Below are 13,925 nucleotides of genomic sequence, written 5' to 3' on the forward strand. Positions count from 1 at the left end.
CAGCCGCTCCCCTCTGCTCCGCCCGCCCGCCCGTCTAAGGGGAGGAAGGGGAGCGCGGGGACGCGCTCAAGCGGCCGCCACCATCTTCCTGACGGCACGGGGGGGGGTCGGGGGGGCTGCGGGAGCGCGCCCCCGCTGGCCAATTGGGCGCGGCGGCGCGGCGGGAGCGCGCCCCCCCCTCTCCCCCCCAACACACACTTCCCGCCTCAGTGCGAGGGGCGCGGGCAGGAGTGGGGACGGTCCCCTCAGAGAGCGATGGGCGTGATGATGGTGGCACCCTCCGTGAGGCAGGGACGGGACAGCGAGGGGTAGCAGGAGCCGGGCAGCCCCTTAGTGGGGACAGCCCGCGAGGCCGGGCGCCGGGGTTCCCGGGCTGCCCCCGCCACCGCCCTCCCCACCGGCTGACATTTGCCATGCGCAGACAACACGCACTTCACCAAACAATTGAGCCTGAGCCCCGCTACAAACTAGCTGGATTATTTTTCTCCTCGTTCTCCGCTTGTTTATGGCTGACGCTATCTCGCCTGCCCCGCTCCCTCGGTTTCATTATCTCTCCTCGCAGATGGACCGTGGCTTTCCTTCTTCACAGGGCTTCTCTCTGCTGGTGCTATAGCTCCCTCTCTTCTTCCCAGCTCTGCATCCCTCACCCTTGCTCGCAGGTGATGTTCACAAATTGATCCCACCTCATCCCTCTTAGCCCCTCGGCTCCAGCCCCAGTTCCTCCTGCTATGGCTTCTACTTCCCTGAATCCCATTTGCTGTTTTCCAGGTGAGCCTTCCCCAGCAAAGCACTTCACTCCAGCCGTCCTTCCTTCTGCAGTCCCTTCTCTAAAGACCACACCATTCCATAAAATAAAGCCAAGGGCACTAATGTAATAATAGTAATGTTGTGGCCAGCAGAATCAGCGCAGTGACCATCCCCTGTGCTGTGGCACCGCCAATTCTGAGGTAAGTTTTTGGCCCCTCTAGACAAGACAGACATTGAGAGGCTGGAGAGTGGCCTGGGAAGGGTCTGGAGCACCAGGAGCGGCTGAGGGAGCTGGGAGGGCTCAGCCTGGAGAAAAAGAGGATCGGGGGTCCTTCTCATACCTTACAACTCTCTGACAAGAGGGTGCAGCTGGGTGAGGGTTGGGCTATGCTCCCAGGGAACGAGGGACAGGATGAGAGGAAACAGCCTCAAGTTGTGCCGAGACAGGTTGAGGTTGGATATTGGGAAAATTTATTCACTGGTGGTCAGATGCTGGCACAAGGTGCCCACGGCAGTGGTGGAGTCACCATCCCTGGAAGTGTTTAAAAAACGAGTGGACATGGTGCTTCACAATATTGTTTAGTGGGCATGTTAGTATTGGGTCGAAGGTTGGACTCGATGGTCTTGGAGGTCTTTTGCATCCACAGTGGTCTGTGATTCTCTATAATCTTTTTCGAAAATAGTAATAGAAAATCTGTGTCCCCACAGTTACTGAAATTGAAACCTGCCCATTTTTTCATTTCCTTTGTAAGGATGTTCTGTAACCATGCTGTAATCTATGTTCCTAGTATTATTATTTAGAAGAAATTTGTATTTCCTGACATGCTCAAATATCAAAATATTCTCTAAAAAATTCCAATCAATAGCAATAGTTGTTCTGGTTTTGCTGTGACATAGTTGTCTCTTGAATTCCAGCTAATGGCTCAGCTGATCAATATTGTATAGCGAGTGCTGCTTGCCATGCAGCTCTTACATAAACACTGTTGGGAAGAGAGAAATCCCTGAGCTGACAGAGCAGAAAGGCAGGATGGCCTCCTGGGCTTGGCTATTAATTGATAAATTCACTAAAACTTCTTTCCAACCTTTTTATTGATTCATCTAAATGTACTTTAAGTTACATTTTTACTTTGTACAGGACAATGAATTTATTTAATCTGCAGGATTAAAGAAGTGCAACAGCTTCCAAGGATTCGAAGGCGTGGTGGAAAATGGAAAAAAGTTTTTTACCTCATTGGCAGAGAATTTAAGGTAAAACTACCTGTGTTTTTAAATTTTTTTATGTAAACCTGTAAGATTTATGTTGGGTGATTTGAACTTTGAGATTTAAGAGGTACCGAAATTCCAGCATAGGTTTTTTGTCTTGTTCCCCCACGCTCAATAAAGTGTGACTTTGTATGTTCTTAGAATAAACAGAATGACATCAAAGATACTGGCTACACCACAAGTTTTCACTGAGTGACCCACATGATCCCAAATTTTGTCTGGCTACTGGTCAGAGACAGCTTTTGATCTCCGCTAATAAAGGAGTTCCTCTTTCCCAGCTTTTGTTTACAGGTTCGAAGGAGGAAGATGGGATGGAAGGAGACATCTGACTTCTCAGACCCTCCTTTGGTAAGATTCGCATCGGGATTCCAAGGTTGTGCAGAATCCTTGCTCCCCCAAGGAAGCTCCCACTAGACTTGTAACCTGTAGACTCTCGTCCTGCTCTCCTCCACTTGATATTTTGGGTGGAGCAGTCACCCAACACTCACCAGCCCAGCCATTCCCCACCTTCCCCTGTTGTTGTGAAGTTCCATGGAAACACCCTGCATGTGCAGTCAAGGAACAGTTCTCTTCACTTTCATTAGCTCTGCTCTGGCTGGGACAGACCTCATGCTGTCTCCTGAAACACTGAATTTTTAATTTCACTTTGCTTTTATTGTGTAAATTTTTCTCTGTTGAATTCAAGTAGCAGATTAAATACATGAAGCAGAAAACCACAAATGCCAGTGATGGTTGGATTCATTTTAAGTGTGACCGAGATTTGTTTTAGAGAGCAAGAAGTGGTCTGAGGTTGTATTTGTTATTTCCTCAGCACCACCACCACCTTCTGATTTGTTTTTATCCAGGACAGATATAACAGCCAGCGTGTCCCTCTAAGGCAGCACCTGAGTGGGTCATGTCTGTGACACCCTTGAAGGAAGATGCTTCCTCTGGATCGCTTTCTTAGCTACCACAACGAGCCATCGTGGTAGAGCTGGGAGCCTCCATGCAGTCTAGATCTTGGGTCCTGGGTTCATTCTGGTGTTGGTTGTGCTGGTTCCCTGTGGAGAACTCTGACCAGCCTTCCAAAATACTCTGTGACAGGTTTCCTTTCTCAGAGACTGAGTTAGAGGAAATATTTCACAGAGCAATAGCTGGGCAAATGCAAATCCTACTTGCAGAGTTCTTTTAACTTCAAGCCACTAAATATACATATTTAGTCTATGGAACTGAATTTACTTCCCCTCTCAGAAGAACAAGCTTTGTCAGCTGTAATGATGAGCTGTTGTTTGACGTTCATAATATTGTACTTTACTGCTTATCTGATGGAGCCACGCAAAGCTATTTAGAGGGTTCTGAAATGTGACAACCCACATGATGCTTTTTTAGACTTCACAAACCGCCTTCATGGCAGGAGAATATGACATGGGAACGGCTGGCTGGAACAACAGCGTGCCTTAATGCCAGTGGGGTTGCTGTAGCTGGGGAGGAGGAATGCTCTTTGGAAGTTTGCAGCTTTTATTATGTGCTGTCAAAGGAAAAACTTGGCAGCCTGAAAGAACAGGCATCATGGGTGCCATGGGTGGGGACTATGGGGATTATTGATCCTGTCTGGAAACAGCATAAAGGTGCAGGCAAAGATGTTAAAACCTGTTTGGACCATCCACAGACAGAAGGCCTCAAGGGAGACAGCTCAGATGCCCCATTTCCTGCTTTCTTGCCTTAATAAACAGCAAGATCTCACTTTCTGACAAACTTCGGTATCTTCATCCTTGCTGACATGCACAGCGTTCGTTGCAAGCTTTGTTTTGAATGCTGGAAGCCTCCAGGTGAAAGAACTCGTTTAGAAAAACCAAAACTCAACAAATCTTCTGACTTCTGTTCACAGACTAACAGGCTAACAGTGGCAAATATTGTGAAAGACTGTTACTCCTCCATGGTTTTAAAAATTATAAAGTATCGTGATGCTTATTTCACTTTTCCATAGCAGAAGAGCACAAGGGTTACCTTTGACATCTTTTCCATACGAACCCATGGAAGCTGAGTAAGTGGGTGGTGCATTCTCACTTCCTTGCAGTGGCCAGGTTGGTTTTGTGTCCTGTATTTCCATCCTTTTGAAATTGCTGTTCAATTTATTCATATCACTGAGAGGATTTCATATCCCAGATGAGATGCACAGATTAAATAAGCAAGTAAGCAGTAGAAGATCTTTTTGTGTGACTCAAGAGGGAGGATAAGTCCCAGTCCGGATGAATAGGAATCTCTGGCTCCCCTGGGACCAGAATTTTACTTGCAGGCTTTATGGTTGTCTCGTTGGAGTGGCCTTTTTGCCAAAAGCAATGCAGAATATTCCACTTATCTGACAAAATGTCTGCCACCAGGAGGTGGCTTCACTCAAATATACATTTCTGTAAGATGAAGACAAACTTAAGTTTATTGCTCATTCCATTCATAACCAGAAGTTCTTCTGGCTTGCCAAACTGCTGAATCAGCTTGGGTACCTCATCCTTGAGTCAGCACAACCCAAAATAGAAGCTTGCTCCATTTCCAAAGAGAGGAAGTACCACTGTTGTCTGCAAATACAGCCACATCTGACATGCTTTTATAGCTACAAACACTCAATGGAGGGACTTGCATGGCACCCTGCTGCTTAAAAAAAAAAAAAAAAAGGAAGTAAAAAGGCACTTTCTTATTCAAAATAGGAGTGTTAGGGTTGCTATGAGTGGGACTGTGTGGGTGTGGAAGTCCCAAGGAATAAAGGGCAGGAGAAGGGCTTTACAAGTGGCAGTCATTGATGTCACCTAGCCCAGCCCTGCATCAAGCTCCCACTCCACCTGCTTGCAGTTTCTCAGAATGTATAAATTAGGGAGACAAGGGACAGGCTATAACCAAACTGAAGCAAAGTCTTAAGCCATTAGGAAATAATGGCAAGAAAACAGGGTAGAAGCTCTAAAACACTGACTGGAGATCAGCTACAGCGGTCCTCATCCAGCATTCCCAAGGCAGAGCTGAGTCAGTCCTGCTGCCATGAGGTAACTCTGCTTTATAGCACAGCATAAACCAGCAAAAACCTGGGGGAATGACCAAGAGCTGCAGTCAAATAGTGGGAAGTGACACTAAAGTCATCAGCAGGACTTCATGAGTAGGTGGAAGGCAGTTGAAAAGGCACAGAAATACAGTCCTACGTGATACAAATGAGGGAGGATTTTCTGGGGCTCCAAGTCAGGATGGGAAGTAGAAGAATGATGATAATGTGAATTCTCTCGATCTACCCCTCTCAAGTTCTGCAGTTTTTTCTCTTGCAAATGAGCTTCTGTGGTTTTTGACATCCTACAAAAGGCCCCCTGTTGTCAAGCAGCACTGGTGTGCCCCCTTCCCATGGGTGCTTCTGGTTTTCCCTTCCTTCATGCTGCAGGATGGTGTCATGCTCTTCCTGGTCCAAGCAAAGGACTGTTTCTGGCACTTCCATTAAACATGTCTGAACTAGCTCTATTTTCCACAAGGAACGGGCCATTCCAACAGGCAGACAAAAACCAGTAACCCCTTTCAAACCATGGGCAGGCGAGACGTGACCCTTGGTACACGATTTTCTTGCAGTACTATGGAGGAAACTGTAGAGATTTGAAAAATTTGTTATTTCTGCAATGGGTGTGAAGGTTGCAACACACAATTTTACCATTTTCGGATTTTTGCAATGGTGCAGTTGCAAACTGAAACATGTTTTATATTTAGTGGTTTGGATTATTCGGTTGAAAAGAGGTGAGGGTGAGGATTTACAGGTGTAATTACAGGATTATGCAGCCACCTCGTGCACACGCTACAGGTTTGGGAGGAAGACCTGCTGCAAATCTGCAGAAAACCCCAGCTAAGGAATTGCATGTGCCACAAGCAATTACACAACATAAAACTTTGTGAAACATTTGCTATGTGTGCACCAAGCCCTTCTTAAATTTAGGTTTCTGGGAAGAAGAGGATTGCTGGGGCATTTTTGTGACCTGATCCCTCGTCTCGGTTGATCCGCGATGGAAAGGTGACCCTGAGCATGGCTGAGCTGGGAATGGATCTGGTGAGAGCCATTGCTGTCCGAGCCACGCAGAGTGTTCCCAACTTCATCCCTGAATAGATTCACTTGCTCTTTCCCTGGCTCTATTTTAGCCCCAAATCTGTTATTCTGCCCTGTGGGTGCCAACATTTTTTGAAAAATAACCAAACCCAGTAATATTGGATTTCTGGTGCTTTTTTTTTTCCCCAGAAGGATTGAAGTGAACATTCTTCTCACCTATACCTAGGACTTCACCTGTGTGGCTGCAATTCCAGTGACATCCAGAAAGATACGTGACCCTCACTCCTTCGGTGGAGCAGATGTATCTCAGCAACTTAGCAGTGATGTGACAAGGATGAAGTGGAAGGCATTGAGAAATTATTATATCAACTTTTAGGTTGTATTTAAGACAATTTGTACACACTTTTGTGTTCTCAACCTTGGAAGAAGTTCACTTCTGTCTACAAACACAGGAACCCGTCATTACTTCAATTTGTTGTAGTGGTGGTAGGATTAAGACTTGGATGAAACAAGAAGAAGTCCTACAGGGCAATTTATAGAACCAAACAATCATGGAATGGTTTGGGTTGGAAGGAACTTTAAAGATCATCTCGCTCCAACCCCCTGCCATGGCAGGGACACCTTCCACTAGACCAGGTTGAATGTGAAAGCAAACACCTTCCAAAAAATCATGTTTAAAACTGAGCATGAATGCATGTTTGTGCCATGCGCCTTGTTCTGTTTCCAGAGGAGAAAAAAGTGGGAAGAAAATGTTGCTGAGAACACTGAAACATAACACTTTGGCAGAGGTGGTTATCACATCCTCCAGGCATTTTTACCTATGGTGCTGCCCTGACAACTGCAGTGTATTGTGGAAATAAAATGTGAAGTTACTCAGGACTGGGTCCTGCTGGTTGTGGATGAGGCAAGTACAGAAATACCTTTTGACAGAGGTAAGAGGGAATGCTTGCTTCCACAGGGAAAGGGCAATAGTGGTTCTGGGAACTGAAAACAGCAAATGTTTGTTAAAAAGGGGAGTGGGGGAGCAAGACAAGGTGGCACATAGAACACAGTGAAAGGTCACAGAGGGAGAAATACTACAAACCAGCATTTATTGGCTAAATGGAACCAGGACTTAGGAATGGGGCCCTAATCCTTTTATAAACCAGGAAGCTCCTTGAGTTGGGTGAATGGGAGAACCAACAGTCACTGTCAATAAGCAAAAATCAAACAACCCTCGTGCTTCGTGGCACATGTTAAACTCTCAGTGGAACAGTCAGGAAAAATCCCATGACAGGCTTCCCAGCAATTTCCCACCAAAGATTTCCTCCAGACTGCAGCTTTCAGAAGCTCGGCATGATTTATACCTGTGAGAACTGCTCAGAGGTCGTTTTGGTAGATTCAGAGAGATGAGTTATTTACCAAAGGGAACTTGGTGCAGACCATGCTACTGTGTGTGATCTCATGGATAAAACTGTCCCGCAGCTTGTCTATTTATTTGGGAAATTAATTTCTAGAACACTTGGAAAACAAAACCAGGAGTTGAAATTGCCTCTCAGTATTTCTTCAGTCCAAACAAAAAAACAAACAGGCCCATTGTGTGTCTTATGTGTTCAGTCAAAATATCTCAGTTATTAATGTTAAATTCCTGGGTACCTGTTCCTGAATAAGCTACAAAGCTGAAGCCTGGCTGAAAATATTAAAGTAAGGTATCCCACCATCTTCAGCTGAAGGATTTTCCACACTTCTGCAGTGATTTTGGGGGGCAGAGACATGTGGCCAGAGAAAGAGAAAAGGCTCCAGCCATGCACCAAGGAAGTGGGGGCTGAGAAGCAGATTTATTGTGCTAAGTGGCTTTTTCCTGTCTGCTCATTTCTCCTCTTTTACCATCCTTGTTTCCATTCCTTCCTCAGCTTTGGCTCTGTTGACGAGCAGGGAAAATATTCTACTCCCCTTTCACAGTTGTAACACATATTTATTAAGTCTCATTCTATTATAACCCAAATAACTATTGCCATGTTTGATTTTTCATTTGGACCATTTAAGCTCTTAATGAAGGATTTGCTCTTCACCTGGATCTCTTGCTTCCATTTCTTATTGCATTCAGTTCACAGTCAATTCCCATGGACTCCTTTAGAGACACGTTGAGTGGAGGTGTGTGGATTTTTACCAGATTTTTCTCCTGCCCTGTCTCACCTCTCCAGACGCGCTGCTCACACCAGGCGGCACCAAGTCCATCACTTTGCTACAGCCTCAAACTTCTTCTTCCAAGCTAGAAATGTGGCAGGGCTCTTAGAGAGATTGTTATCTTCCTGACCTCATCCTGAGTGCAAACCAGCCCACAGCCCACCTCTGCCCTTAGATGAGCAGTTGTGCTTCTCTAACCACAGAAACTTCAGCAACACAGAGCCACTGCCTTCATTCTTCCCCAAAAAGGCAACGCGTGGCAGTGACAACTTAGTGGGAAGTTGTTTCTCTCTCCAACAGAACAGAGCTTCAGGTGGCCACTGTCTGGAGCCCACCACCTCTGCACTGCTCAGTGTCCTAGGAGATGATGCAGATACAGAGTTTTTGGGCTGAGGTCTTACTTAAATTATATATTAGGCTGAAAAATGAACACAGGAATGAAGGATGCTCCCAGTGCCTGTGGGTGCTGGAGCAACGTGGGGCTGACAGCAGGGATGGTCTGAGCTGCTCCATCCTCCTCCTGCATCTTAAGGCAAAGACGTGGCAAACACCGTGGACTGAAAGAAGTCCCTTTTATAGGCCTCAAATCTTACAGAAAATAAAGAGCTACAGGGCTGAAGAAACCTCTTAGGCTGGAAATGTATGTAGTGTTTCTGTAGCATAGGGAGAGCACAAAGCTTCACTTAGCAAAAGCAGCCAAATCTACTGGACTGTGGGGTTGGAACACTTTTATGTCTAGCAAGTAATAACTGTATTTAATTAGCTTTATTTAGATGATAGATGTCAATGTCGAGCTCTCTCAGTGAAAAGGGCAGAATGTCCTTAGTGGGAAATGTGATTTTTGAAGCCTGACAACATAAAACCAGAGGGAAGGTTTGTGCTCAGACTGCTGGGGAGAAAAATCACCTTTGGCTCAACAAAACAGGAAGGATTTCAAGCCCACAGCAGAAGTTTTTCAAGAAACTAATGAAAATGGAGGATTATAGTTTAAACTGTTTTGCAATCGCTGGCCTCAATCCTGCAGACACTTTTCACACACACTCAACTTTATATCCATGGTTGGTTTTGCTGATCCACATGGGATTATTGACACCTGGAGACAGAAGTGAAGGCCAGACTGTTTACAGAGCAGAGTTTAAACGATAGCATTTTAATAAAAAAAATGACATTATATCAAGGTCTGCATGATTGGCTCATTGAGATCCTTTATGTTTGAAAAAAAAAAAAAGCTGAGAAATTCAGGAATTAAGATTCCTGAGGTGGTCTCAGATCTGCTCCCTTGTGTGAATAGAACCTTTTGTTATGCTGGGCAGCACTGGGCCACAAAACTTATTCAGCAAATACTAAAAAAGCCCCAACCTTTATAAAATTTGGATCTACAGCTCACATGAAAATACTGTCTGCATTTCTTTCCTCTCTAAAAAAAGTATGTTTGACCACTACCTGAGACTGAAAGGTTTCCCTTCATCAATAGGGAGCAACTAATTGGGAAGAAAAAAATTGGTTTATATCATTCTTTTAATTTAAATATTTTTTTCTTTTATATCTTGGGAGTATATTGTACCTGCCATGAACCAACTTTTTGAAACCCCCAAAACAGGAATAAATCCCCTCTGCAAGCTCTGGTTCCACCGTTTATCAGGTTGTTGGTGCAGGAGCCAAAGTGCCATTGGGCTGACTCACATTTTGGCATTTTGTGTTTATATACATGATGCTGATGTTTGCAAGCAACGAGGAAAAACCCCTGTGTTCATCAGCACCACGATCCCAGCAAAACCTTTCCCTCCTCAGCATCAGCAAAGCCTGAGGATGTGGCCAGAGCCACAGCCTGGTGTGGGCACTGTTGTCACCGCTCTTTGCCACTCAGCACTGAGTGCAGCCAGGGCATTCCCACAATCCTCACGTTGTATCCCAGACCTCCAGCTGGCTGGGCCCTGTGGCTTCCAGAGCCCCAGCTCTGCCCAAATTTAGGCACACCTGGTGCCCCTCTTCCCTGCCCATCCATCCTGAACCTCTGCGATTCTGCCAGCGTCCTTCGTGGCTCTGGAAAGCCAGCTTTGGCACTTAGGACACCTTTCACATGATCTTTATCCCCCCAGGTCCAAAATTTTCAATGTAGTATTCCTGGCACTGGTATCGTCCTTGACATAGGTTTTATTTTTATCTCACTGCCTCTTTTTATCTCCAACTCCCTTGCCCTAAGTCTTATCTTGTTTTTTTGCCTTTTCCCAGGTTTTAAGGACCTGATGGGGACCCTGGCCACACAATGACCTGGCTGTACATGGCTGTCACTCCCACCTGCCTCTTCTGGCATTCCATAAACTTTAACCACAACTTCTGGCTGCATCACAGTCCTGTTGGTCACTGGGGAGAGGCAGAAGAGGCTGCCCCTTTGGGCCCTGCCACCACGGTTCCTCTCAGCGTCCTGTGGCTCAGGCTGACCCATCCCTACCTGCCCCACATCTCACCCCTGACATCCTGCCTCATCCTTTTCTAGGTGAAGAACCACAGCTGGAGTAAAACAGGGGTACAATGCCGTGGGAAAATCCTGTCCTGGGATGCAATAACCCCCCAGCTCGTTCAGCTTTGCCACATGATTGTGCTTGTCAGCACAGCTCTGCCACAGAGCTTGGACTGTGCCGGGCCCTGCAGGGTTGGAGGCCAGGCTGGCTCTCCTGGAGCATTTGGTCGAGGTCTGTCACCATTGACTTGAGCAGGAGCAGGTCTTAGCTGCTGAAAATCCCATCCAGATCTGCTGCAAAGTGGAAATAATTTGTTAAATGCTTTATATTGGGGCAGTAGCACCCCTTCCTCTTGCAGAAGCATTTGGACTGCCCACGGAGAGAAGCAAAGAGAGCATCAGGATCCAACTAGGTGAGCAGATACCCAGAGCACAGCCTTGATTTTGGCCGGGGCTGGGGCTGCAGCTGCAGCTGACACGAACTTTCCACCGGTGGCAATGGGTCAGAGGCAGCTGGGGCTCCTTTCCTCCTCGCTCCAGCCCTTGCCTTTGGGAGCTGTGGGCAGGATTAAGGAGAAAAAGCAATGTATGGGTCATGGGAAGAGGGAAAACAGAAGCAGCTCGGACAGCCGAAGAGGAAACGGGGGACACAGATGTCTGTGGAAAGCTGAAGCCACTTACAGAGGATGCGTTTACTTGTATTTCCTTCCACTAGAGCTTAATTGCAATGTTTTTTAATGACAGGTAGGATGGGAGCTGGGCTTCTGCCTAAGCACTTCTGTGTCCTGCATAAAAGTGCTGAATTTAATATTAACAACAATTAATCACAGCTACCGGGAAGCAGCCGGCAGCATTCCCTGTCCTGGGAGTGCTCGGTTTGCATGCTCGGCCCCACCAACTCCCATCCCCAGGCCAATGGCACTGGAAAGTTGCAAGGAAGCAAGGGCCTTCCCTGTGCTGCTCAATTTCAATCTGGAGCTGAAGTGGTGGTGGCACCAGCACCCTCTTCCCATTCCCTCCAACAGCCTTTGGTGGGAATACAGGTGCTTTTGGACACCTCATGTCTCTCTTGTGGGTAGGAATTGGCCTCTTGCCACCATCTCACCCACATTCCATTTTCCCTCCCTTTGCCCCAAAAGGCTACTGGGATAATTCCAGATTAGAGCAGTCTGTGTGGGTTAGGGTGGATTGCAGGTTTGCCAGGATGCTGATGGATTTCTCCTGTTGTTGATACCACGACTCCCTCTCTCATTAGCAGCACTAATTGCTCATTCCATGTTTTGCACAAGTACATGAGTATTTTAGAATGGCTTGTCTTGCATCCTGTAATTAAATGACCACTAATGAACATATTAGAGAAGGAGCAGCTGAATGCTCCAATCCGTGCTGGGCATCCATAGAAAAACTGCTGGGAATTCACTGTGATGTGGCACCAAGTTGCTGCCTGGGCTGCAGCAGCTCCTGGCCAGGGACAGCAGCGTGGGAGCACCCTGTCATCCCTCCACCCTCTGCTCTGCTTAGACATACCCCCAGGCCCTGGCCCCCACCCACCACCCCCCATTTTTCAGGGGTAACATTTTCTGGACACCTCATGGAGTGAAAATCCCCTTCCCAGGCCTCCAGGCTGCCCTGGCTCCTCTGATGCTTGCCCTGAATATGACCCAGGTATACTAAAGTGAATGGTGATCCCTTGGGACCAATATCCAGGCTTTTCCCATCTCCCTCAAGCAGACAATCCTCTTGGACATTCCTTTTCCCAAGGCAGATGGCTCCAGAAGTGAGCTTGCTCCCCATCCTTCACCCTGTCTCCTCCAGGAAACTCTGATGTCACATGCAGAGCCCAGTTCTGGGTCTGAAGCCCTTTGCAACCTGCAAATCCTCCTCCCATGGAGATCTGTGGATGTGGCACTTGGGGATGTGGTTTAGTGGTGGTCTTGGCAGTTCAGGATTAATAGTTGGATTTGATGATCTTAGATGGCTTCTCCAACCTGTGATTCCATTGATGTCATCCAAGGGAAGTGCTCCCAAAGCCCCAGCACACTCTTCAGGCTTTATTTGCCTTCCTGGTTCAGTGTCCTGCACGTCTTGGGCAAAATGTGTTGATTTTGGGGTTCCTCACAGACACAAACTAACTGCAGTGCTCTGGTTTGAGGTGGGAGGTGTCTGTCTGACATGTCCTGAATCCATGGGCTGCACATCCACACTTAATGTTGAAACTCTTCTAACTCCAAGCCTGAGCCCAGACCCTGTCTAGAGGGCTGGGGTCTATGCAAGCCAGGGTGCTCTTGGGGCTGCACAAAGTTCCACAGACCCAAAAAGGAGGGACTTACATGGAAGGGGTGTTTTTGTTTGCTCCAGGATCTGTAAATGGCAGCTTCAGCCAGCCAGGCATCTGCTGCCAGCAGGGCAAGTGACAGCCCCAGCTCTACGGTGGACAAGAGGGTGGGCAGATTTTTGGGACTGCCTGGGCAGGGAGTGAGTGGCTTCGTAAACATGTCACAGCCACTGGGGTCTTGCAATTGCAGCGCAGGGCATTTTGGGGGGCAAGGTTTGGAAGGAGTTTGGCCCCAGCATTGGATGCATGGGAACAGCAGAGAACAGGCTGGGTGGGGAGCTCCACCGTGCAGCAGGCAGAGCACCAGGGCTCCCCCCAGCTCCCAGCAGACCTTTCCAAAGGCTTTTATTCTTTTTCTGATGATTGGATACAGGATATTTTCATCCCTGCAAGAGGTGCCACCAAGGTGGTGGAGGACAACCAAAAGGGACTGTAAACCCCTTGGCTGGTGTTTGAGGAACTTTGGTAGACCTTCGGAAAACTTGGTGGGAGAACCCTGGGCGCTGGCAGGATCCGGCCGCCGCCAGGCTCTCGGCAGCACCGGCAGCTCTTCCCCAGCACTGTCACTATGATAAATGTTTGTCTTTTCCGTCCAAGAGATACAGCGGAGCCGCTGCCAGCACCATGTCTCAGTGGAATTGGGGTTCGCACTGCCAGGAGCGTTACCGGCTCATGATTCACGTCTTTACAGCAGCTTTGGAAGGAAAATGTGCTTCTCGCCAGGCAGAGCTTCACGCACATCGAGATGCCACGGTTTTTCCAGACTTTCCAAAGGAAGCCACAGCCAAGTGAGACATTCCTTCTCTTCTTCCAGCTTTCTTGGAACAATCTTCTTTGATTAGTGAGTGAGACAGATAGTTGGAAGAAAAGACAGACAGACAGGCTGGGAATAGGGTTATAATGAGCAGTTT

General features: G+C 47.3%; 1 long non-coding RNA gene across 7 annotated transcripts; it reads left to right on the top strand.

Moving 5' to 3' along the window:
- The first annotated feature begins 124 nt into the window (after nt 1-124).
- On the top strand, nt 125-13,796 carry LOC104684668. Of its 7 annotated transcripts, XR_005603106.1 has the most exons (6): nt 125-659; nt 769-947; nt 1,908-1,995; nt 2,289-6,984; nt 10,451-11,092; nt 13,612-13,796. It is a non-coding gene; the product is annotated as an uncharacterized LOC104684668 (long non-coding RNA). The 7 variants fall into 7 exon arrangements; XR_005603107.1 differs by lacking the exons at nt 10,451-11,092; nt 13,612-13,796 and having other exon boundaries at nt 129-659; nt 2,289-6,055; nt 6,242-8,108; XR_005603110.1 differs by lacking the exons at nt 10,451-11,092; nt 13,612-13,796 and having other exon boundaries at nt 129-659; nt 2,289-6,055; nt 6,279-8,108.
- The last annotated feature ends 129 nt before the right edge of the window (nt 13,797-13,925 follow it).

The sequence above is a fragment of the Corvus cornix genome, chromosome 14 (assembly GCF_000738735.6).
Source record: "Corvus cornix cornix isolate S_Up_H32 chromosome 14, ASM73873v5, whole genome shotgun sequence".
NCBI classification, from domain to species: domain Eukaryota; kingdom Metazoa; phylum Chordata; class Aves; order Passeriformes; family Corvidae; genus Corvus; species Corvus cornix.